We start from the raw sequence: 18,074 nt of genomic DNA, 5'->3' as shown, positions 1-18,074 counted from the left end.
AGGGACCAAGCTGCTGCTCATCCCCAATATCCTTTAGGAATCTTATTTTGGTCTTAATCCTTCCAGAATTCCATCACACCTCATTTCATTGAGAAGTGTAACATAAGGCATTCGCTTAATTAGTGATTAGGGATTGTTAATTTGTGATTGTTTCAGTGGAGGAGGTTGTGCAGTTCCCTGCTGAGTTGTCCAAATTAGTGACCTGGCTGCACTGGACATTATTTGCTTGTTTTACAGCAAGATATGGGAGCAAATCTCTTTCATTCCTCTTCCCTTGGGTTTGGGTGAATCATCACATTTCTCTGACTCAATTGGGTTGGGTTTTTTTTTTGTCTCCAAGTCTGCCACTTTCACCCATCTGCAATCCATTGAAAAGATGGATAAAAGAACTTCCAGGCTTTTCTGTCACCAGGAAGTTGCAGAGAAGCAGCGGCTTGGTGACGTAGCAAAGGCAGGTGCACACTGACTTCTGCTAGAAAATTCTGAATAATCAAAAACAATTTACTGTTTGGAAATGTAATTGATAAAAAAGGTGCCATGCACCATAAATTGGTGCAGGGTCTTCTGGTGAATCCCAAGATCCTCCTGGAAAGAGTCTGGTCTTCTGTAATTTGCAGGTTCAGGGTGGAAAAATGAAAATGTAGAAATATTTCATGATGATCTAAGAGAAATCGTGTGAGAGGCCTTGAGAGCCTAGGATGGACTTGTTGGAAGTGATCTTACTTGAGTGTTAATTATTTACACACTGATTACTCAGAGTTTGATGTTACTTTCAGTAATGTGGCTGCAATTTACAATACAATTCATTGATAATAAAATACAATTTACTGATAAGCTGATCTTAAGAGAACCTCCCAGAAAATGAAAGCAGGTGTAGGGGAAGGATGCTGGTAATTACAAAACAAACACCAAGACAAACAAACAAACAAAAATATTTGGAAAAGTTTCAGATAACTCTGAGAGTCTGACACAGAAATGAGCAGAGTTCAGGAATTAATTTTAAAAATATTTAAAATATCACTGCTCTGCTGTAACAGGAGATAGAATTTATGTCTTTCTTGGCCAAGTTCAGCAGACGCCCTTTAAAAGAGGAGTTAATTGAGATAGGGCAGAAGGATGAACTCAGATATTTTAGGATCACCCTTTGCAATTGCCACATACAGGAAAATCTGGTGCTAAACACTTTTCCCCTATAAAAGTGGCTCTGCTGCCATCTGATTCCCAGCTCCGGGATGTATCACCCTGCAAATTGCAAAACTGGGGATTAAGAAATGTGCCTTGAATTTGTGCCAGCCCAGTTCCTTACAAGGCTCCCGGAGAAGATGCGTCACTGCTTAAATGGCCACTCAGTGCATCTGCAGAGCATTTCAGATTCAGTTCCCTGGAATTGTCAGGATCCCTTGGGGAAGCTGCTCAGGAAATCTTGGAGGAAACGAGGTGGCATCAACCCAGGAGGAGCATGAGGGGCCAAGAGAGGTCCTAAAGCCATCCAGAGAGGTGAGGAGGAGGAGAAGTGGTTACCCCAGGAAGGTCTGGAATTTCTGAGCTGGTTTGGGGGTCTCAGGGCTGGTGGATGACTGGTGTCCCCAGGGAGGGGCAGGTGTGAGATGTTGTCTGGTTCAGGGGGTGCAGGGCAGGCTCTGGGAGCTGTGGTGGTGTCAGAGCACTTTGGGGAGATGTTTGTGATGTGTCCCCACAAGACTGAGTCGGTGTTTTTTGGTTTTGTCTGTCTGTCCACCTTCCCTTGGTCTCTTTGCAGTTGTGTAACTCAGAGCCTTGGTTATTGCACATCTCAGTGCAAGGTCAGGATTTTTGTCTGCAGAGGCAGGATTTCTGAATTCTGGTCTTAGCCCAGATGTTTTGTGGGTTTTGTTGTTGCTGTTAGGATTTTTTTTCTTTTCTTCTGTCTCATAACAAACCCTGCTTTCTCAATCTCTCAGCTGTGCCTGGTGTCCCCTCAGAGCTGATGGGCAGAGCTGAGACATCTGAGTTATTCTCAAGTGCCTGGTACTTTCTGCTTCTTAAAACACATCTGAAACAGCCTTTACTGGAACCATTCCTTTTACCTTTTCTGTCTTCTGGCTCAGAGAGGAATGAGATTTTTGGCCACGTGTTTGCTGACCAGATGCACCGGGTTTCCTTTGCTGAGTGTGTTTCTGATGATTTGAGCTTTGAAAAAAACTCAAATTCAGGTGCTTTGTGGGGACCTTGCAGAAAACTCTGACTTGCTCTGCTGAAAATCAGATTTTCTACAGCACTGCTTGGATTTTCAGAGCGTCCCACCACAGCCATTTGGAAGGTTGAACATTCCCAGCTGGCACGAGGAGGTGCAACCCCAGGGCTGTGCAGAGTCCCAGCTAATGAGCTCCAGCTCTGGCTGCTCTGGGATGTGCCAGGTTTTGCCTGGCAGCTTTTTTTTTTCTTTTTCTTTTTGGCTCCTCCTGAGGGAAAGCAGCTTCTTTCTGTCTTTGTAATAAATGAGGACAGCTGCCCATCGAGGCAGTGCCCGTCCAGATTCTGAAGATTTACCCAAACTGTGCTGGAGTTTCCTGCAGTTCCTCCTGGAGGTGAGAGTCAAACTCTGCTGGGATCTCTTGCTGACTTTGATGTTATTTTAGTGGTGATTCTACCTTTGGCTCTGCATGGACAGTAAGCAAATTTCAGTTATTTTTTTCAGTCAGAGGTTCTTGTAGGGATAAAAGTTTCTGATTTTCATCAGGAAAAAACAGTGATAGGACAAGGGGAAATGCTTCAGACTGAAAGAGAAGAGGGTTAATGGGATATTGGGAAGGAATTCCTCCCTGTGAGGGTGGGCAGGCCCTGGCACAGGTGCCCAGAGCAGTTGGGGCTGCCCCTGGATCCCTGGCAGTGCCCAAGGCCAGGCTGGACACTGGGGCTGGAGCAGCCTGGGACAGTGGAAGGTGTCCCTGCCATGGCAGGGGTGGCACTGGATGGGATTTAAGGTCCCTTCCAACCCAAACCATTCTGGGATTCTGTGCCACATTTAATAGGACTCCTTAGCTTTTTGTCATGAATGCTCAGACTAAAAGAACATAAATAAGATACAAATTTTAAAAAATATTTTCTATATTCTTTTTTATATCTTGTTGGTTTTTGTTTCTCTTCCATTTCTTCAGCAGTGTTATTTTTTTCTCCTTTTTATTCTTTTTTTGTTTCCCTTTCCTTTTTTCCCCCCCTTTTTACTGCAAAGTTGCAGTAAAAATCTAATCCCTAATTTCCCTAATCTGTGAGGTACACACCAGAATGTTCAATTCATTTACTTTTCTCCTTTGACCACTGCATTTTTTGCCACTCCAAGTTTTGTTCTTCCTCTCCACTCCAAGCTTTGCTCCACCAGAACTTCCCAGCCCATCCAGAGCATCTCTGCTTTATAATTACTTTACATTTCTTTACGCTCCTCTTTAGGCAGGGGAATTGCATAAGTTAATGTGAATAATACTAATTATTTTGGATCTGTCACTGCACGGCTGATGATGAATAATGCAGATACTGCTCTGCTGCTGGATGCAGTTGTTGGGGATTTTTGCCTTTTTCTCCTCATCACCTGCCTTGAAGTATTGTGACATTGGATGACACAGATAAACTGGGTTCTGTAATTAAGGTTTATTTTAATGAGCCTGGAAAATACTCCGTTTTTCATGTTCTCATGGCTTAAATGTGGTTTAATCAGTCCTCCCGTTTTCCTTTCTGCTCAGTCCTCTGCTGACATTTCTCCAAAGGAATAACAGGATAAATATTCTCCACAGGAATATCAGGAGGATAAAGCTCCAGAATGCCCCACATTGGCATGTTGAGGTTTTCATATTAATGACAATAATTCTGTGCATTAGATCAATGAATTTTTCCATCTATCTGTGGAATGCCTGGCAAATACCACTGAGGAGGGAATTTTAGTGCCTATGGATTTGACTTTTCTAATAGAATTCACCTTATTTTCCATGAGCATGGGGGTGATTGGGATTTTTTTCCACTCCTGCTTCCATAAAAAAAAAAAAAAAAAAAAGCTTGAATTCTGGTTGTCCAGGCTTTTGCAGCTGCAAAAATATGAAATTTGATGAAAGCAGTGACTGAAACCATGAGTTCCTCACTCCCTCACTCCACTCTGCCCAGAATCCATGGAATAAGTACAGGAGAAGCTCTGCTTAGGTGGGATCTTATTTTCCCCCAGAGTTTGCCAGCAGAGCTGCTGGTTGCTGGGCTAAAGAAAAATAATTTCTGAGAGTTGAGTGGTGAGGAATTTGTGAATATTCAGCTCATCTGTCTGAGCTGACACTGAGCTCTGAGAGCCCTGTCCATAACTGTCCAAACTGATATTTTCAGACTGGATTTCATCCCCTTCAGGCACCAAAACTTAACAATTTAACAGCTTTTTTTTTTTTTTTTTTTCCTCCCATCCCCTCCCTCTTTTTTTTTCCCCCCCCTGTGGCTGTTGAATATTAAAATTCTGCACCTCGTGGTGGGGAAGTCAGGGATGCTCCAGCTCCTGGGGGATGTTAATTATCAGCAGTGCAGGGTCCCAGAGCCTCACAGGAGCGGCATTTTGGATGGGCTGGGGCTGCCCACATTTGCTCTGGCAGGGTGGAAAGCTCAGCCTCACACTCCGAGCTGATTCCTGCAACAGGAGGCTGTGGGAATCCAGCTCCTTCCCAGGAGGGAAGGTTGGAAGGATGCTCCTGCAGCTCCAGAAAGGTGATTTTATTCTGCCTTAGAGTTGGAAATAAATCTGGATGTGTCTCTGGTTTAGCCAGCTTCCTCAGAGTGTTTGAGAGTAGGAATTGTGCATTTCCAGCTGTACTTTTCTTCCTCACTAGCAGGTGAAAAGGCTGTTTTCAGCTAGGAAAAAAAAAAAAATTGGCTGTTTGTTGATCCTTCCTATAAGAGAATCCTTTGAAATTTAGCAACCCAACTTCCCAAAGTCACAATTCCCACTCAGGGAGGATGCCTGCTGCAGTAAAAACCACCTTGGCGTTCCCAGAACATAATGAACTCAAAATGTATTTATTGGCTGTATGGCTTGAATTCAAAGATCTTTAAATGGGAAAGAAAGTGGCCAATTTTCCCAGCAGAAACATTTATAGTGGGAAGAAATAGTTGGAAAAATTTGATTTTTTAGCCTGAGGCCAAACAGAGCAATCACATATAGGATGAATCAGATGGATTCTATGTACAGAATGCTGGGAAATCTGCTTTGAAGCATTAATCAACACTTTCATGTTATGATTTTTAGCTTTGTAATTACAATCATGCAGTATTTACCAAGTGTGAATACTTCCATTGCAGGGATTTGCTATCAAATTGGATGTGGGGCTTAATTTAGATTAAATTCAGGAACTCTGTGTCTGGAAATCACTCAGTACTTTGTGCCTTGTAGGCAAAAAGTGCAGAGGAAGAACGTGAGAAGGAGGAGAGGAAATAAACACCCCAACTGCAGAGACAACAGAACACTGATTTTTCCCTTTTAATTAACAAGAAGGGTTCAGGTATGAGAATAGAAAGAAATCAGCTTGAGGTAAATGCATTGCAAATCAGAGGTGCACTGCAGATACCACAAGATTAAATACTCCAAGCAGAGTCCTGTGGAAGCTGGGTTTAGGAGCTGATTATTGTGAGGCTGAGCCTAAGTAATAAGCATGAAATATTAATTAGGCTCCTGGTATCTCATGAAATAAAGGTGCTTTAGCATTAAGAAATGAAATTGAACTAGATTTAGAGGAAATATTTCAAATTATTTTGTGCAATAGGCTAACACAAATATTGACTCCCTCGTCCATTAATACAAATAAATTAAATTATTAGGGATTAGTGGCCAGTTCCAACTGGAGAGAACCCAAAGCAGGAAGATTTAACCTTTTCCCTTCTCAGCCCTGCCGCTTGGGATGAGCAGCAGTTGTGCCTCCTGCACTGGAGCACTGCTGCTCTCCAGGGAAATTGGCCAAATTAGTCCCTGATGTTTGGCAGTGTGCTCTGCAGAGGCTCCTGTGGCTCAATGCTCTGATGGGAGTGGGATGTGCAAAGCAGCTCTGCTCTGCTTGGGCCTGGAGGTGATGGATGAGTGACTTACAGCAGGGAAGGAGAAACCCGACTGGGGGAATGTTCTCTGAAACTCAGCCGTGTCCCCAGGCTTGGCCACCCACACTGCTGCATCCTCCAGGGAGGGAGGGATGAGGGAGGGATGGATGGATGGATGGAAAGGGATGGATGGAGGAATGAGGGAGGGATGGATGGAAAGGGATGGATGGATGGATGGATGATAGATGATGGATGGATGGATGGATGATGGATGGATGGATGATGGATGGATGGATGGATGATGAAGGGATGATGGATGATAGATGATGGATGGATGGTGGATGGATGGATGATGGATGGATGATGGATGGAAGGATGGAAGGATGATGGAAGCATGGGTGGATGATGAATGGATGGACGGATGGATGGATGATGGATGGATGGATGGATGGATGGGAAGGATGATGGAAACATGGATGGATGATGGATGGATGGATGATGGATGGATGGATGGATGGATGGATGATGGAAGCATGGGTGGATGATGGATAGATGGAAGGATGGATGGATGGATGGATGGGTGGATGGATGGAGTTCTGTTGTCTGGGTCCTGCAATGAGAGAGGGAAAAGCACCAAAAGAGAGAGGAATAGGGAGAGTTTTGACTCCTTGAGTGAGGAATTGCAGGGGAGGGGATGCAGCACTGAGAGGAGGAGCCGTGCTGCCAGTGTGACTTTATCCTGCCTGTCAGACCTCTTCCAGGAGGCAGGGATCACTGGGAGAGCCCTGTGTTGCGTCATTGTCACTGACTGCTGCAGGAGGGGCAGCCCTGGATTTTATCTCAGCTGTTTTATTGCATCAGCTCAGTCACTCCTGTCAGTCCCTCCAGGCTGGAGCTGTGGCTGGAGCTCCTCTGTGGGTCTTCCCCCAGACCCCATCCATTTCATGTTACTGAATACCCTGGGCGCTTACTCATATTATTTGGGGTTTGCACAGTTAAATTAATCGTTTTTACAGGATCACAGATGCTGTGAAGTCCCTTAAACCTCCGTGTCACAGCTGTAAACTGGTTAACAACTGATTGGTTGTCAAGGCTGATTCAAGCATCCTTTAGTTTGTAATTAAAAGCCTGAATCTCCTGGCAAATGTGGGACAAATGCACCTCAAAGTAAGGCTTAAATAATACTTTAAGGCTGTGGTTAATGTACTGTTATCAGAACAGACCTGTGTATCCATGGGGATTCCAGGGAATTCATTCATTGCACACAGGTCCCATCCTGAGAATGGTGTGAACATGAGCAGTGTCCAAGAGATGGAAAAAGAAGGAGCATCATGGCACAGAAAAGTTCAGTAAGATCATAGGTAAAGTCTGACAAAGCTGGAATTTGAATTTCTGAGAATTTCCAAAACCATGTCCTTAATTAAGGACACCCCAGTGATTTGGGAAAGGGAAGGGCTGCAGTGACAGGGTCAGATTTGAGGTTTGTAATCCACATCATCCTGCCCTGAGCTCCTGTTCCGCCTTCCCAAATTTCCCCAGAGTGCAGAGAAGTTCTGGTTTGTGGCTGAGGCTGCCAGAGTCTGAGCCCAGGCTGCCTCAGCTCCCCACTGCTGCCTTACTTTTGGCCCAGCAATTTTCCTCGTGCACCACAGACATCATTAAGAACCACTGGCCCAATTTCTTGTTTCATTATGGATGACAAAATAAAACATTAATAGGTTTTTTAATATGAGCTGGGAGTTAAATATTCATTATTTCTTATTACTTCAATGTCACCAAGCCTTTGATGTGCTGCAACTCCAAAACTCTTCTCCCTGCTCTCCACTTGTACCCTTTTAGCTGCTGAGTGTGAAGGGCACCGGGGCTTTGCTCGTGGCTCCTTCCATGGCTCAGCAGCTCCTGGGGCTGGCCCTGATGATGGATGGGATCCGGGATGCATCCTGAGCACTGCCTGACTCCTGGCTGAGCTCTGGCTCTTCCCTCAAGGCCACTTGTCTGTCGCTGCTTGTTTCAGAGTCACAGAACCGTGGCGTGGCTTGGGTTGGGAGGGACATTAAATCCCATCCAGTGCCATGGCAGGGACACCTTCCACTGTCCCAGGGTGCTCCAAGCCCTGTGCAACCTGGCCTGTGTTTAAAATTCATGGAATACTGAGATTGAGAAATGTTTTTCGGTTTTTTTGTTTTTTGTTTTTTTTGGGGTTTTTTTGACTAAGTCTCGATGATTCCAGCTGTTTCTCCAAAGGTTCTTCAGCACGGGTTCATTTGAAATCAGTTTCCTTGCAGTATTTCACTTCTGTAAATTCCTTCAACTAACTCTTCAAAAGAGCCCTGGAGGGTTGGAATTTTGGTATGTATTTTATTCATCAAACCTGAATGCAGGTGTTAGAATTCCTCACTGGACTGGATTTTTTGCTGAGGGCAATGAACAACTTTGGAAAATTCAGTAGGTACCAGGTCACCAAAGGAAGCAGAGCATAAACTACACAAGATAATTTTGGAATCAGGAGTAAAAAATGGAACATCTTAATCTTAGATTCAGGATTTATACATGCATGACTTTTCCAGATAATTTTAACCTCATAAATTCATAGCAATTTATACATTTCACTCTTGAAACTCAAAGGTTTTTGAGCTCCTTAGAAATACGTGTTTCTGTTGTCCTCATTTCCCTGTTCACCTTTCAGCTCTAAATGCAATCATTTATTGGCAGCATGTTGGATTCCAGTAGTTGGTGCTTTATTCAGTGGCTCTTCAAGAAGGGCTGGGATCAAAAATTGGACTCAGGAGAGAATTTAGAGGTTTTTATCCACCTCCTGGAGAGGAGCACTACACTCCTTCTTGGAGAGTTGTACTGGAAGACATTTATAGGAAAAGGTGGTTGAAATGGTTTGGAAATGAGGAGTGTGGCAAAGGGGGATCTGAATCTCTGGAAAAAATTCTTTTTGAAGTGGCACCCGGTTTTGTGTTCCTTGTTTTCTCTCCTGACCTGTTTTAATCTTGTTTTAATTTTGTTTTAATTTGTTTTTTTTGGATGGAGGGATGTGTGGTAATGGCGGTGAGTGTTTGACAGAAAATAAACCGTGTAATGACAGTGATTAACATTCACAGAAGGTAATTCAGGTGGGAAAAAGCTCAGCAAGTCTAATAAAGGCTTCCACAGGAGGATCTGCCTCTATAGTTCTTGAGGGGAAATGCACAAAAAGAAAACCTAAAACCCATTCTGGGATTTTCAAATTACCCCGGAGATTGGGCTGCCAGATTATTGGTGGTATTTAATGTGAGCAGAGCATCCAAATCCCTGGAAGTGTCGGTCCCCACCATGTCAGATGCCTGGAGGAATTGTTCTGCAGGGATTGGGGACTTTGTGCCCCTGCTCTGGGCTTCAGCTGCTCAGAGCTGCTGAGTCCCAAGGTTTTCAGTGAGCTGTGCTGAGTGAAAGCCCTGAAACTGGGAGGGAAATAGAAATTAGGGAATGTTTCTTGTGCTCTGCAGAAGGCAGAGCTGGGCTGGGGAGCTGGATGGGGTCTGATGTTCAGACAGCTTTCAGCAGGACTGGTCCTGGGCTGGCTTGTACAAAGTCACCTCTGGTTGTCTGTTCTGGGCATGTCATCTGTCACAGCTGCTCTGTCTGCTGGCCATCCATGTCCTTCTGGGCAGATTTATGTCACACCCATCCCTGCACCGTGACCAATGTCATAGGAAACAATGCAGGAAGCAGATGCACATTATTTCTTAATTATTATTATTACTTTATTGCCATCTATAAATAATTTCTCTCTTTTCCCCCTCCAAAACCAGGCTCCTATTTGTTTTCTTTTTTCCTTCTCTTGTTGTTACTCTAATGGGCTGTCTCAGCTCCACAGCCATCAGAAGTCTTGGCTTGATGAGGCTGCAATGAAACATTTAAAGATTTAAATTATAAACTCAGAGGGAGAAAACCAGTGATGCATGATTAGTTGAAAGTTTTAAACATAATAGTCGTATTTTTCATATGCATGTACAGAAATGGCTTATGTCAAGTGTAATGTGATTTTTAATACATATTAATGGAGTCTGTAGCACTGTGGATGGTTTGAACACCTTTTGGCAGATGGCAGTGGTATCAGAGAATGCACAATATAAATTAGTCATTTAGGGAAAGAAAACAATGCTTGAGTGCAAACGTGGACTGTGCTCAGAGATGTGGTTCCAGCACATCACTCCTGCAGCCAGCAAGGTTAGAAGCAGGATTAAATTTGCCAGGGAAATGAAATAAATGAACAGATAAAGTCCTGTGTCAGAAAGGAGCTCATTGTTGTTACAGCTTGTTCACAGCCCTGGCAGTGTCCCTGTCTTTTAGCTCCTGTCCCTTTCGAGGTCAGAGGTGCAAAGCCAGGGCTGGGCTCAGTTCATCCCTGGAGGGCTGGAGGGGAGCAGCATCTCCCCCGTGGAGCCCCAGGGCTGTGAGGTTCAGGTGTGTTGGATGTGAGGGATGGAGCAGCTCTGCTGGGAGGGAAGGCTGAGAGAACTGGGATTGCTCAGCCTGGAGAAGGCTTTGGGGTGACTTAACTGTGCCTGTCTGTGCCTAAATGGGCTCCAAGAGAGCTGGGGAGGGACATCTTTTCTCTAATTTTTCACAGAAAGAGTGGTCAAATACTGGAATCATCTGCCCAGGGAGGGTGTGGAGTCACCATCCCTGGATGTGTTTAAAAAAAGCCTGGATGTGGCACTGGGTGCCATGATCTAGTTGAGGTGTTAGAACATGGGTTGGACTCGATGATCTTAAAGGTCTCTTCCAACCTAGAAATTCTGTGATTCTGTGTGATTCTGTGATCCATGAGGGGCCTGCAGGGACAGGACAGGAGGGATGACTTCAGACTGAGAGAGAGTAGGTTTAGATGGAACATTAGGAAAAAATTCTCATGGGCAGGCCCTGGCACAGGTGCCCAGAGCAGCTGGGGCTGCCCCTGGATCCCTGGCAGTGCCCAAGGCCAGGCTGGACAGGGCTTGGAGCAGCCTGGGACAGCAGAAGGTGTCCCTGCCACGGCAGGGGGTCAAACAAGATGGATTTTAAGGTCCCTCCCAACCCAAATCCTTGTGTGATTCTCTGTAAACGCTGTCTTAAAAGTGATGTGAGACACGAAAGAAGCTGATGGCTGAGCATTGTCTACTTTTTGTTTGGTGCTGTTCAGAGAACAGAATTGGCTGGTGATGAATCTGTGAGTTCTGTAAGTGTATTCCACCTTCCAGGTAGGGGCCTGACAAATGGCAGGGATTTTGCAGGAAATCACTTCAGCAAACGCTAAAGGGCACTCATTCTGAGCCAGAGAGCAGCAGCTGCTTGGGCAATCTATTGCTGTGCTCAAATTCCTAATCGAGGAGCTTGTTTGTAATCACTGCCTGGTAACCCTGGCGTGGCTGGGGGAGTCTAGGAAGAGACATTTAAAAGCAATCTGCATTTTCTGCCTTGGAAATCTTCAGAGCCATTCTCATTGCCTGAGTTTGCAGCAGGAGAGGCAGTAGCTGTTGGCTCCTGCTCCATCAGGATGATTGTCAGGGTGCTTAATGAGCTTTGTGCAGAGCCAGAACATATGTGTGCGCTGAGAACCTGGCTGCTGCTGGCTGCTCCACAGGCAGCCTGCTTCTGCTGAGCCTTGGAGCGTTTCAGTGTTCCCAGACACCCATTTGGAACTGGGGCTGCTCACCACCCCCTCGATCTCGTCCCTTTGAACGCTGCTCCGTGGCAAAGCCAAGTGGAAAGGAATTCTAGGGTGAATCACGAGGTGTGAGCAAACTGCCTCTTTTCACTGTGTTTTCTCTGGAAGGAGAATTGTGCTCCAAAGCTTTGAAAGGGAGCTTGGTGAGGTGAGGTGGTGGCCGATGGGAGTGCACAATAGCAGGCTGACAGGTTTGCACTGTGCTCTGACACGTCCTGTCAGGGCTGCTGGAGATGGAGCCGAGCTCTTTGCTGGAGATGCAGCGATTGCAGATGGAGTGATACGTAATTTACTGAGCTGCTTGTTAATTCTGCCAGGTGATGAAATCTCCTGGGCATATAATTACTACAAATGTTTACTTGACTCTACCACATAGCTTGACATTATACTCCACAAGTTTGTACCTTGCTGAAATTACGGCCTGGCTATAAAACACCACCATTAGGCAGCAAAATATTAAAGAAGTATGGATGAGACTAAAGACATTTTAAAAAAGCTTTCTACGCCTTGGAATTACAACCATTCATCCCATCTCCTGCTGGTTACACACTTTGTAATAGCTATTGTTTCCACGGCTGGGGTTTAATTTTCCTCAGCACGTTGGCAGCGCTGGTGATCTCAATAACAATCCTCCCAGCAAGGCTGCTGGGCTGCAGGGAGGCCAGCGGGGAGCAGCCTGACTGACAGATACTTGAAGCCTTTTTGTGCTTCAGGATTAGTGAAACGTTCCCAGGCAGAGCTGTTGGAGTGGGTGATACGTGGGATCCTGGCTCTGTCACCTGCAGGGGAGCTGGGGTGGCTTTGGGGTCAGCTTGGTGTTGTTCCTCCCTGCAGGTGACACTTCAGCTTGTGATCCCTGAGGAGCCTGGGGCAGAGGAAGTGCCAGATTTCCAGCGAAATTCAAGCCACCCTCTCCCTGTTGGTGGCTGAATTGCTGCTCAGGGGCTTTTCAGGTCAGCCCAGAGTGCAGGTATGTGCTTGAGCTGAATATTCTGGGGTGTAGGGGTCAGCAGCAGGTGCTGGTGAGGCTCTGGGACATGTAGTGCAGCACCATTCCCATCTGCACAGCGCTCACAGAATCACTGAGCTTGGAAAAGCCCTCCAGGATCACCGAGTCCCAGCTGTGCCCCATCCCCACCCTGTGCCCAGCTCAGAGCACTGAGTGCCACCTCCAGGTGACACCTCCAGGGAGGAGCACTCCAAACCTCCCTGGGCAGCCCCTGCCAGTGCTTCTCCACCAGGTCTAACAACAGATTTGCACCAGTCTGGACCTTTTCTGGAGTCCTGGATTGTCCCTTTGGATAGGGAGAGGTGGTGCTAGAGACAACATCCAGCTCCTGGGAGGGTTCCTCCTCACCTGCAGATTGCTGTCAGCAGCCCTGGAGCTGATTCTGCAGCAGGTGAGAGCCCCTCCCAGACGCTTGGGATGCCCAAACTTGTCCTGGATTATAGAAGCTTAAAGTATTTGTTGAAAACACTGATTTCTCAGAGTGTGAAAGTAGTATTCTTTGTGCCCAACAAGCTTCTGGGAGCCCATTTAAACATTGGCCACATTGAGAATGGAAACAACTTTCACTCTAATAAAGCCCAAGTTGCACAATTAGAAATGCTGTTCTTACAAAAGAAAAGCAGACATAATTATGAAACAGAATTTTTCTGTTCTGTTCTTCTAATCCTCCTGGATTAGGAGCTGCTGAAGGCATTAGCTCCAGAGGAGGAATCCTGTTTGTCTTTGCTTTGGTGAGTTCAGCCTGACACTGCTTGGATTTTGGAGAGGTCTCCTGGGGGTGGAAGCCCACCTGGAGATTTCACTCTTTCTTTTTTAATTTTCTGGCTGCTCCAAAATGTCCAAGGGGCATTTCAGAACAGCTCTCAGGCTTTGCTGATTCCCGCACTGATCTGAAGGATCTCTGTGTGTTGTCAGCTTGGATTGGCCTGCCTGGTGCCCAGCAGAGTGCCAGTGACCTTGGTCTATGGTGAATGGATCTGAGGGAAGCAGAGGGAATGGGAATACTGCTGTTTCCCACTCCTCTTGGAGGCAAACAGCATTCTAGCTCTTTGGTGATGTTAATAAATATGTAAATCATATTAATCAATCCCCCCCAGAAAGATTTTCCTGAGACAGGTAACAGAGAGTGGCCCCAGCCCTGTTTTTTTCACCAGTTGCTTCTGTTCCTGCAAAGGCAGTGAGGTGTTGTGGTGCATGAGGGGAATTTGACAGGTTTCCCATGGAAACAGAAGATCAGATTTTTATTTCTTCGTTGCCAGTGAAGCTGATGTCAGTCAGAAGCATCTGTGCTGTCCTCAGAGGATATGCCCTGGTGTAGACTGGAGTAAATGAGGGCTGAGTCCTCCTGTGCCCAGGTACTGAACAGTTTGTGCAGTCTCGTCTGCCTTAATGTATCTTATTTATATATATTTTTTAAATTGCTTGGTGATATGATACTAGTTTTTCTTTTTGAAATAAATTCCCTCTGTGGCTCCAGCCTGGGGAGTTCAGGCAGGTTTGGAATTCTCTCAAATGCAGCATTTGCTGCTTTGCTCTCTGATCCCCCCAGACTGCCACTGCCATCACAGGCTCCCCAGTTCCCTGCTCAGGGATTGAGATCCAGACTCTCTTTCATTTCTTCCCCAGTGAGTTTCTGTTCCAGCCTCACAAATCCTCCCGAGTCCCTGTGCTGCCTGTCTTTGCTCAGCACTGCTCCCTGCCCAGCTGCATTCCCAGATTTTGCCAGAACTATCCCTCTCCCAGGATGTGTTCCTTGCTCACAGACGCGGAGCAGCAGCTGCTCCCAGCCTGGTTTACACCCCAGCCTGGTGTAGCTGCACCAGCCTCCTTTGGTGTTGCTCTCATTTCCTTGTGTGCTCCTCCTGCTGCCTCCTTTTTCCTGAAACCTCCCTCTCTCCATCTCCATTTCACACTCCAAATCCTCTGCTCCTCCCTGCTGCTGCTTCTCACTTTATCCCTTCAGCCTCATGGAATCATGGAGTAGTTTTGGTTTGGAAGGGATTTAAAAGCTCATCCATGCCTGCCACGGGCAGGGACACCTTCCACTGTCCCAGGCTGCTCCAAGTTTACTTTCCAGCACCTGGGATCTTGACTTTGCCTCTGTGAGCTGCATCTTGGCCCATTGAATTACCCTTCTGTTTGTATGGAGCTGACGATCAGCTGTACTCAGAGTATTTATTATAACTGACCATTTACCCCAGCTCTGTGCAGGATCCCAGAATGGTTTGGGGTTGGGAGGGACCTTAAAGCCCATCCAGTGCCACCCCTGCCATGGCAGGGATGCCTGTCCCAGGCTGCTCCAAGCCCTGTCCAGCCTGGCCTTGGGCACTGCCAGGGATCCAGGAGCAGCCCCAGCTGCTCTGGGAATCCCATCCCAGCCCTTCCTCGCTCTCACAGGGAGCTCATCCCTTGCTGCTTCCTCATTTCTGCATGGAGGGGGACCCTGAGTGCCTGTTGAAACAGCTTTGCTCAAAGAGCATCACATTTTTTGTTCCCCTTTCCTACCTCCAGTGCCAAACTGGTTCTCATGAGGAGTTGTGTTGGGATTTTTTCACACTGACTTGGCTCTGCTGTTTCCAGTGTGGAAACAGGTGAGAATCTCACTCACACCTGGACCAGGTAAAAATGAGTCAAGACACCTCTGCTTTATGAAACATCAGCTGGAGCTTTTCCCCAAGCAAGTCAAGCTTTGCTGGCATTGGCTCAAGGCAGTTGCCTTTAATGCTGTTCCTGGGGTTACTGCTGGGAGGAGCAGAGGGAACAATTCTGTGCACACCTATGGCAGAGTAAACCCAATGCTTCCCTGATCCTGGTTGGGAAATACCATAAAACATCCCAGAGGCATTGCTGGACCTGGCTGCTGACTAGGAAGAAATTCTGAGAGCAACAAATGTGTAAGAAACCTGTTTGAAATCCATATTTCTCAAGAATTCTCTCACTCACGTCATGAAACTCGCCTCCATTTCCTGTCTCTGTGTAAACCTGCTTAGTATGGGTTGTGATATCATTTACCTGATCTACTCCTCTGTACTTGGTGGGAGAGAAGGGAAAAAAACCCCAAAAATCTCTTTATGAAGTGCTCTGCCAATTTACCATCCCATAAAACAGGTATGCCATAGTTAGTGCTAAGGTCTAATTATGTAAATGACATAATTTAATAATCATTATTAAATCCCAGCAAGCTTTATTTCTTTTCCTCATTGTTGATGGTTGTCCTTGATAGGAAAATGTCGTGATGCCTATCATAAAAATTAATTTTTGTGGGGATTTCACACCATTGCAGGGGCTTGGAGTGCAGGAGGCCTCGGAGGCTGATTCCTCTTATCTTTGCAAGAACAAATGTTGTCCACAAGGAGAGCAGGGAGGGGAGAGAAAACTCTCACAGCAGCAAATATTTAATTAAAAAAGCTGCTTGGGCCAACTAGTTGTGGCAGCAGCTGCTTAAACAGAGATCTGTCCTCTAAATAACTTCAGCTAAATAAAGGGAGGAAAAGGAGAGTGGAGGGGAAAGCTCCAAGGGCTCGTGCTGTAATTGCAGAAGTGGGTTTCATTTCTGCATTTTGGTTCTTCAGTGCCATGAGCTCCTTCTCTGCCTGTCTGGAAACACAGGATGCTTCAAGCTCTGGGAGTTTCACAGAGGGGAGAATGTCAAGAAAGCCAGTGCATCACCTGCTGCTGTATTTGAGGTGTAAAATGTCTCATGAGGAAGGCTTTTCTGCCATGTAGAATAAATAAGAGTTTGGTAGGTGCAGAATCAGCTCTTTTCTAGCTTCAGGGGAATAAAGGAGAGGTAGCTGTTGTCTCTACTGCAGCAGGGCATAAACTACACCAGATTATCTTGGAATAAGGAGTAAAGAAGGAAGCATCTTCATCTTAGATTCTGGATTTATACATGCATGACTTTTCCAGATAATTTTAACTTCATAAATTCATGGTAATTAATATATTTCAGTCTTGAAACTCAAAGGTTTTCCAGCTCCTTAGAAAAACCTGTCTTGTGTCCTCACTGCCCCAGCCATGGGGAGTTTTTTGCATTTAATATCAGAGCTCTGGTGAGTTCCCTTTGCACCTTCTGCACCTGCCATATTGTGTCCTGGACTTCTAAAGGCTTCATGCCATTTCTTGAACATGAAATGTTATTTATAATAACATAATCCCAATTTTAGGAGCACCTCAGAGCATCCCACAGGCTCCCAGCTGCAGTTGGCCTCCATAGGAAATGTTGTTTGACCAAGCAGTGGGGCTGGGCAGGAGAAAGGATTTCTGCAGGGAAAGAGCAGAAGTTCAGTCAGAGATATTTGAGAGACAAATGTATGTATATACTTGTGCATAACTGACTCCTCTCTGTGATATTTTTAGGGGTTTTTAGCCACTTTCTGGTTTGTCTTTACAAGGAGCATAATTAGACTTTGTGAGATAATGATTAGAGGGCATTAAGTTTATCCATGATGTGACACAAATGGGATATAAACAATTTGACAATTTCTTCATTAATTTTATTCTTTCAAGAAGAAGGCAGAGCAATGTCTGGGATGCTGTAGAAGCTGTGGATGAAGTCCATGAGGCTGTTTTCATGCATGTGGCATGGAAAGCACTCCTCCCACTGTGCAAATCATTGATTCTGCAGGTGGGCTGGGGGGCAAAAGCCACCCTTGTTCTGGAGAACTTGGTGTTGTGGACAGTGAAATCCTGGCACTGCCTGTTTGACATTCAACTTTGTCCTAGGGTGACGTTATGATGCTTGTATCCCCATTTGTGTGTTCTGTTTATGCTGGATATTATGTTCTGTGCCTTCAAGACTGGCTCTGAAGAGTGAATGTTTTGTTTTGGGTTTTGTTATCTGCCCGCTCCCCCACGGCTGGCGGGACACAGAGACAGGGAGTTTATAGTGCGGCTTTTGCTTTTTGCTGGGCTTTTTGCTTTGCTCTTGCTCTGGCTTCTGCTTTGCTCCTGCTTTGCTCTTGCTTTTGCTTCTGCTTCTGCTCATTAGCTAGTTTAGCTAAGCAGTCCAATTTTTTTTTTTTTTTCCTGGACTGTTTTTTTCCTTTTTTTCTTTTTTTCTTTTTTTTTCCCTTTTTTTCTTTCCCTCCCCTTTTTGGAACTACTGGAACCTGCTCTGGACTGGGACCTGGAAACACCGAGAGCTTGCACCTCGTGGCTTGTAGCAGCCATCTCCAGCGCCGGAGGGACTGACAACAGAGCAACCACCCCCCAAGAGAGACTTTCTGAATTTGTCATCCTTTTCAGAGTGGTGAAGGAGTGTTATCATCTGGTATTGTTCATTCTGTGTGCTGGGGGGTGCTTTGCCTGTTAAATAAACAGGTTCTTTCCACTTCT

The 18,074-nt window shown here is 45.7% G+C and overlaps 1 protein-coding gene across 13 annotated transcripts in view; it reads left to right on the top strand.

Annotated features, from left to right (window-relative positions):
- CHL1 (cell adhesion molecule L1 like) overlaps positions 1-18,074 on the top strand; it is a 145,591-nt gene that overhangs the window by 52,028 nt on the left and 75,489 nt on the right. Inside the window, exons 3-4 of one of the 13 annotated variants that reach the window (XM_038149005.1) lie at positions 12,563-12,698; positions 13,997-14,092. The exons of 9 other annotated variants lie outside the window; for them this stretch is intronic. The gene's annotated coding sequence lies outside the window, so the exon portion shown is untranslated. Of the gene's footprint in view, positions 1-1,349; positions 1,498-2,419; positions 2,568-12,562; positions 12,699-13,996; positions 14,093-18,074 lie in introns of those variants that run through there. 3 more of the 13 variants (XM_038149006.1, XM_038149007.1, XM_038149008.1) reach the window with 3 other exon arrangements.

The sequence above is a fragment of the Motacilla alba genome, chromosome 12 (assembly GCF_015832195.1).
Source record: "Motacilla alba alba isolate MOTALB_02 chromosome 12, Motacilla_alba_V1.0_pri, whole genome shotgun sequence".
In the NCBI taxonomy this organism is placed as follows: Eukaryota; Metazoa; Chordata; class Aves; order Passeriformes; family Motacillidae; genus Motacilla; species Motacilla alba.
Note: the sequence above shows the minus strand (reverse complement) of the source record. Positions and strands in the feature narration are given on the sequence as shown.